Here is a 7,808-nt window from a genome sequence, read left to right as displayed (position 1 = left end):
TGCCTATTGTGTTAATATCCTGGAACTATTTCCTTCCATATTTTGTCTAGTATATAAAAAAGATTCTATTTACTTACCTTTAGAGAGAGGGAGGGAAGGAGAAAAACATCAACTAGCTACCTCTTGCATACCCCCAACTGGGGGCCTAGCCTGCAGTCCAGGCATGTGCCCTGACCAGCGATTGAACCAGTGACCCTTTGGTGTTTGCAGGCCGACACTCCATCTGCTGAGCCACATCAGCCAGAGCTTGTGTCTAGTTTTGTTTTTCTTTATGGTTGAGAGGTAAGTCTAGTCTCAGCTATTCAATCATGGCTACAGTAGAAATCTTTCTCAGAATTTTTAAAAATAAAAACATAAGGAAATCTTGACGCGCATGCTCTCAAATGCTTAGTACAAAATGTTATAAACAGATACAAATATCAATTTAATATAAAACAATAGAAGTATGATACTACAAAGCTACATCACTATCATTCCCTCAGTTACTACCTGCATCTTAGCACTGGATTCTCTGCCAAGAGTCTGGGAGGGGGCCTCCCCTGGTCTCTTGCACCTTCAAGCATTTCAAGTTGGGGTGCGCATGTGGGCATTGCCGTCTATCCCGTTCTCAAGGCAAGCTTTTTCAGGGGAACGGAGCAGTATTCCTGTTATAAACACACTAGGAAAATCCCTTTAAAAACAAGATTTACAATATAAATATTTGTTGTTTGTGTTTCTGTCTTGATGAACGCATGAGGTCCTTAAAAGCTGTTTTTAAGTTTATCTGTTCATGAATCCAAAGCATTACTTTGGAATCAGTTAAGGTAGCCACATCCATGAAACATTAGATTTCTCCAGAGAATGTGCCTATTGGGGACATTAGTTCAGAATTTTGGACTTTCTTGGCCACTTTCTTATTACTTTTGTCAATTTCCAAAACCTTTGCACCTTCTGGGCAGGACAGAGTTAATGATGTTAGTAAACTAACTCAAAAATCACAAAGTAATCTGGCCTGCAGATGTGGGTGTGTCTAGGCTGCGGAGCACTTTTATAAAATGTGAATTAGCTTCAAAATTCAAAAGCCAGGAAATTTTACATAAGAACTAAGATTTTCACACCATCTTGAAAACCTTGCAACGGGTGGGTCCCCAAACCTTCATGATAACCATCAGCTAGAACTTGGATTTTGCTGCCCTGTTTTCATAGCCAGGTACCGCCCGGTCCTTCACAGCTTTTATCACGCTTTGTGGTCTTACCCTGGCATCACTTCACTCATTTACGTTACCTGCCTAAGTTGATGGTGTTGGCCACAGGCTCCCTAACTTTAGCCGAGACTAAAACATGTCTGAACAATCCTGGTGCCGTCTGTTGGTGAAGAGCGAGGATGGTGGGCTTTTGCTTTGAAAAGTAGCTTTGTTTATCATACAGATGGTTGTGAGTTGAAAATTTGTGAATAAAGAAGCACCTATAATGTATTAACTAAGAATATGTAGCAGCCTGGTTGCTTTTTATATATTTATAAAAGCCTGGCTGCTTTTAAGCAACCTGGTTGCTTCCCACACCTCTGCACCTGCAATGGACTGTAATTCAACTCCTGACCTGGACAGGCTGTTCAGGAGATTTGGGTACATGGATGTGTGTGCACACCCACATGTTCTGGGGGTGTAGGAAGCAGAGAGAAGTTAGCAATCCGCTTCTTTTGAGGATATTTTTGGAGCTCTAGCATTGCAGGAATTTGTTCATCTGGCTTTTTGGAAGAGTTCCCACCTTCAAGCATTGATGTTGAACATGACCCCCCAGTCACATAGCTCAGAGTACAATGTTGGTGTCAACCCCCCTTGCTACAGTTTTATTTCCACCATTCACTATTTGATCTGGATCAAACTACCAGGTTTCTGTGGTCTTTGGTTTTCTCATCTATGAATCAAGACGGTAACAACTGTGCACTTAGCAAGGTAGTTGCGCATGAATCTAGGTCAGATTTGAAACAGAGGTTGCGAAAGACATGTTTATGGCGGATTTACATAGTGCTTCAGGCTGAGAGGCTGACATATCCCATATCTCAAGTTAAGTTCTCTTAACTTGAGAACTTACTTTTTAAATTTAGCGGAAGTTAACACATTTTAAAAACAGTTCCCTCACAGAGTTTCAATAATGAAATGCCATTTGATCACGTGTGATAGGCCGAGGTACACAGTTCTGTTACTATAGCATCTCCTGGTGCAGGGCGGGCCTTCCGCGTGGACCACACCTGGTCCTGTCTTAAGGGATGAGAGCAGTGAAGCTTTGCCCTGGGCACAGGCTCTCTTTCTTGGAGTCGTCAGCAATTGCCATGGCTTTGGTATTACACCCTTGCAGGTCATTCTTTTTTAAAAAATTGTTGTTCAATTACAGTTGTCCCCATTTTCCCCCCATTACTCTCCCTGGCCTACCACCCCCCCCCCTCAACATACAATCCTCTCCCCTTCGTTGTCATTGTCCATGGGTCCTTTATACATGTTCCTTGACTTGACTCCTCCCTCCTTTCTCCTGTTATACCTCTGCCCCTCCCCTCTGGCTGCTGTCAATTTGTTCTTCATTTCCACGTCTGGTTCTATTATGCTCGATTGTTTGTTTTGTTGATTAGGTTCCACTTATAGGTGAGATCATATAGTATTTGTCTTTCACTGGCTGGCTTATTCTGATTCCTTTTTCCTTGAGATTTTATTTTTTATTTTTAAAGGGAGGGAGAAAGAGAGAAAGAAAAACACCTATAAGCAAAATAAACATCCATTGGCTGCCACTTACACACATCCAGCCAGGGGCCTGGTCCACAACCCAAGCATGTGCCCTGACTGGGGATCAAACTGGTGACCTTTCAGCTTGTAGGATGATGCCCACCCCACTGGGCTGCACCAGTCAGGGCACAGGTGATTTTTTTAATGACCTCTCACCTGAGCTATATGTACCTCTCTATTTATCTAAGAGAAATTTTAATTTCCCTTCATCAACTCACAATCCATGAATTTGAAGCCCAGTTCATTTCCTTTCCCACCAGGGGCGAGTTTGAAGTCATCTCTCTGTCAGTGGCATGAGTGTTGTCTCAATTTGATGGAACTAGATGTATTCCATGATTCCCATGAGCATCATGGCTGGGTCTGGATAAGCTATGAGCCAGTCTTCCCTTGATTCTTATGTGGTCCTGATAGATCTTTTTCAACATCATTCCCATCTCTCTTTCCTTTTCCATTGCACTTAAACCAAGTTAGTCTCAGGCCTCCTTAGTGCCACTTGAATCATAATGGAAGATCTTCTAGCCAAAGGGTTATGAAATTAAGCTTTTCATTATAAGCCTTCAGTGGTTCCCTGTAGACTACACCACAAAGCCTGAATGTTTCTGCCTACCTGAAGACATTCCGTAGGCTAACCTCACATAGCTTAATTTGGTGTCTCATTTCTCCCAGCCAAGCCCTCCCCTCCTTCAGCCTTGCCTTCTCATGCATGCCCACCACAGTCTCTTTGCTTGCATAGACTCTCTTCCTCCGTGTCTACCTAAGCCAAATAAGACCTTAGGGGTCTAGTCATAGGCCACCTCCTTGAAAAGTTTGTCTGTTTTTTTCCTGTAGTTGTTTCTTTCTCCCTGAACTCGAATAACAGTACCAATCAATGCCACATAACATCAGTTATCACGTTTATTTATCCACACTTCTTATTCACAGCCATTCATAAGTGCCAATGTGCCTCTTCAGCTACACTCCGAACTCCTCAAGGAGAGAGATTACACTGTGCTGAAGCTCCATCTCTCAAGTGCCTTGCACGTGATAAATATTGATAGAAGGAAACATTGACTGTCTTGTTGATTTATTAGGGATAAGTAGATTGAACAATATACTCAATTAGGTTTTTTAAAATTATTTAAGATTTTTTGATATTTAAAAGACTATTTGATTATTATTTAAGATTTTTTGATATTTTATTGAAACTTTAAGTTTCAATAAAAAGTAAAAAGAAGTGGTTTTTCAAAAACATTATATCAACACTTAAAACATAGCTTGGAAATGTTAAACATTAATTCTTAATTCAAAATAATGACACTGATTCTGGTATTGACTAATACGGGGTTGGCCAAAAACTCCATGGTTTTTCAGTAGAATAAAAGATGTGCTTTTCATTTTCACAATAACATTATTGATTTGGGTGTTTGGAGTATGTTAGCTATCTCCCATATGCTACAGCGTTGATTGTTCTCAATTAATGTCTTGATTTGATCACTATAAACTTCTGCTGGTCAACCTGACTGTGGAGCAACATCCAGCAAGAAATCTCCAGCATGAAGATTTGCCAACCACTTTTGACGCTTCAATCAGATACAGCACCTTCTCCATCCACGGCACAAATCCTTTTGTGTGTGTGTGTTTCAGTTGCATTTTTGCCTTTCATGAAATAATAAAGCATAATATGCTAAAATGTGGCTTATTTTCTTCCATTTTCAATATCAAAATGGCTACACAAAAATTTACCCATTTTGATAAGTTTTTTTAATGCACTTTGATATGACAACTGTCACAATACAATCCAACAAAACTGTTTCAAGTGAAGTCAAACATGACTAAGCTCTATTAAAGCCATCTTACAGAAAAAACTAAACAAACTTTTTGGCTAACCCATTATGAAGTTTATTTAAAGCTAGTAGTTTATGTAAGGTTAATCCCTTAATTCTTCCTAAGATTCAATTATTATAATCCAACTTTGTAAGGTTAAACCAGTGTTCTTTGTCAAATCCCATATAACTTTTTGAAATATAATACATTTACATCAGCAAGGAAATTATAAAAATGTAAATAAATTATACAGGGCTTGATTAAAAGGAAGCGCACAAAACACGTAATTGACTGTAGACACCATTCCTTTCTCTTGCACAGCAGACTGCATGATTGCAAATTGCCTTGTATTATGTATGAACTGGAAACGATATATGTTTTTGAAAAGTCCTTGAAGACAGGGTAAGCGGAACATGCCTGTGTTAAGGCAGGAACACAGAGGCTTTTTCCACGACTTCACCAAGCTGCCTGTGTGCAGCAGGCCTCCGGACCCCTGAAGTCACTAGCCTTAAAAAGACAGGATGGCCTAGATAGTGATTTCCAGGGACTACCAAGTCTCATCGTCCTTGATAACAAGCAGAGGTGCAAACCTGATGATGTCGCCAAGCTTTGGGTCAGTCCATTATCTCAGTCCATTATCTCAGAGTCAGTAATCTTTGGTCTCTCTGATAGCAACAACAGTACTTACAGTGTCAGAGAGGGTCGCTCCAGGGGTTCCCTTCCTAAGATGGCACCCACTTTGTCTGCATTTTCAGCAAAGTTTTCTTCTCTCAAAACCTCAAGGCATGTTGTGCCTGCTCGGCTGTCGAGTGGATTGTCCCTGTATATTGACCCGTGCTCCCCTGGTGTAATGGTCAGCATTATTTCCTCATCACACAATGCTGCAGAGACAGGGTGTAAGCCAACAGATAGTGCCGTTCCAAGAAGGACTAGATCAGGTCTGACATTTCATAATCAGTAACCAGCCATCTACCAGTTTTGTCCAATCCTGTCTCTGTTTCATCAGCAATAAACAGAACCTGATGCAGGGTGCAGAAGTTCTGCATGCCTGTTAGCTAGCCTGAATAGGAAAAAGTAATGCCTGCTTCACCCTGAATTCATTTTATCATGAACCCGGTGATGTCTGGATCCTGAAGAACATGCTCAAGAGCAGGCAGATCATTACATGGAATGATTCTGAAATCTGGCATAATTGGTCCAAAACCATCATAACGCTTGGGTGTGTGGAACTGGAGATAGCAGACTAGTTCTACCACAAGAGTTTCCAGCTGCAAAAATCATCTTTGCTTTGCATTTTGGAATACCCTTCATGGCATATCCCCATCTCTGAGCCAGTTTGCATGCAGTATCTCCAGCCTCCACTCCTATATTCATAGGAAGAACTTTGTGGTAGTTGAAAGTTTAGTAACATACTCTTCATATTCACCAAGTGCGTTACTATAGAAAGCTGAGTAGTTAAGGTCAACTTGTCTGCTTGACTTTTCAGAGCATTCACAGTCTTTGGACGACAATGTCCTTGGTTCACAGCACTGCTGAGCACTCCAGAAATCAAAATATTTTCTGCTTTCTACATCCCACAGGTAAATACCTTTCTCTTCCTCCGGGGCTATAGGTAAAGGGTGGTAGTTGTGCACACCATATTTGGATTATGGTTCAAAAATGTAATCAGAGGATAGAGGGCTTTGGACTGTGTTTGTAGTTGCAACACATGTAGCAGAAGTCACTGAGGAGTGAACTCGCTGGCGAGGCACAGCGACAGCCTGGAAATGTGCTGGTGTGGGAAACCTCGTGTCCTTCAGGCAGAAATGCCACTGATCAGCTCCCCTGTCTTCCCACAGTTCAGATGAGAATACAGATTGTTAACTTGAGATCCAGGGGTGGTCTTCAGGGTTCAATAACTCCCGGCGGCACCTTCATGATCTGCCCAGGACTCACAGCCTCGACTGAGCTGGAGCCTCAATGAGGTTTAACTTATTTTTCAATACATACATCCCTCCTGAGCAGGTTAGTTGCATTCTTTAATAAACTGAATAGAAGAAATGCTATAACGTATATTTAAAGTAAAAAGTGGGACCCAATTTAATGAATACAAAATTTACTTTAAAAGGCAGTGGGACAGGATATTGGAATCTAAGGATATTTGGAAATATATCAGGATATATTTCCAAATCTAAGGATATTTCCAAATCTAAGATATTTGGAAAAATTATTAGAGCTCTCAAATTCATTGTATTTTTAATACTTCAATACCCCTACCCCACGAGAGAGGAAATCAGGACAATATTGGCTTTGAAAGCTGACGATGGGATTGATTACCCCCCAAAAGTGACAGGAACCTTCCGCCCACACAAGTACCATGTCATTTTTCCACGAACTGGGCCTGCAGTGATGAAGTATGTGTACTTGAGTGTACTTCCAAGGGTTTGAGCAATCCATCTGGCAGAAGCATTCGGCACTATGGGGTTTGTTATTGTGCTGCTGTGCCAGCGCCAAGACTTATTTAATTGCGTTAGTCATCAAGCAGCGCTGCCACTCATCTTGGATCTTACCGAGCGCCGTCTGGCTTGTGTGTTCCAAAGACCAAACAAACAAAGCTGAAGCACTACAAATGCCTTCCACATCTGAGTCTGCAGCCTGGAGGTTCCAAGCCCAGACCCTGATGGTCCTATCGTAAGACTGGAGGGATGACCCCCATGCAAAAAGGGGCATCACTGAGGTTAGAATGACAAGAGTTGAAGCCTTCCAAAAGGCCTTGTCTACCGAAGGCACAGTTGCCCCCGGTCACGTGCCAAAGCTCTCCAAATTCTCACCATTAGAGTGACATTTGTATATTTGAGCAATGTCTCCAAGAAGCCCCAGGTTAAATGCAGATACTTTACCTGGAATTAGTTACAAAGTGACCCCTTAGTTCTCTGCTCACATCTGTTGAGAACTAGTTAGCTTCCTCAGGTTGGCTACTGAGGGAGTTGATGTCACGTGGGTTGGTTGTTTTGGTAGGCTTGAAAATGCAAAGGCTGTCCCCATGGGATACTGCTGGCTGGGGATGATTGGGTTAGATGTGTCCTGAGACGCTGGCCATAGGGCAAAACCAGAAGAGAAGGAAACTTCCTAGGTCATGACTTAGCCTACATCTGACTTGACATTGGTACCTTCGCATACCAGATATTAGACTAGAGCAGCGATTTCAACCTTCTTCATCCCATGGCATACATAAACCAGGGACTAAAATTCTGTGGCACACCAGAAAAC

At 41.8% G+C, this 7,808-nt stretch overlaps 1 pseudogene; it reads right to left on the bottom strand.

Moving 5' to 3' along the window:
• Positions 1-5,085: 5,085 nt before the first annotated feature.
• Positions 5,086-5,939, bottom strand: LOC118978953 (ornithine aminotransferase, mitochondrial-like; annotated as a pseudogene).
• Between the last annotated feature and the right edge of the window lie 1,869 nt (positions 5,940-7,808).

The sequence above is a fragment of the Sturnira hondurensis genome, unplaced genomic scaffold (genome assembly GCF_014824575.4).
Source record: "Sturnira hondurensis isolate 20B ecotype Veracruz unplaced genomic scaffold, ASM1482457v3 Scaffold0022201, whole genome shotgun sequence".
Lineage (NCBI taxonomy): Eukaryota > Metazoa > Chordata > Mammalia > Chiroptera > Phyllostomidae > Sturnira > Sturnira hondurensis.
Note: the sequence above shows the minus strand (reverse complement) of the source record. Positions and strands in the feature narration are given on the sequence as shown.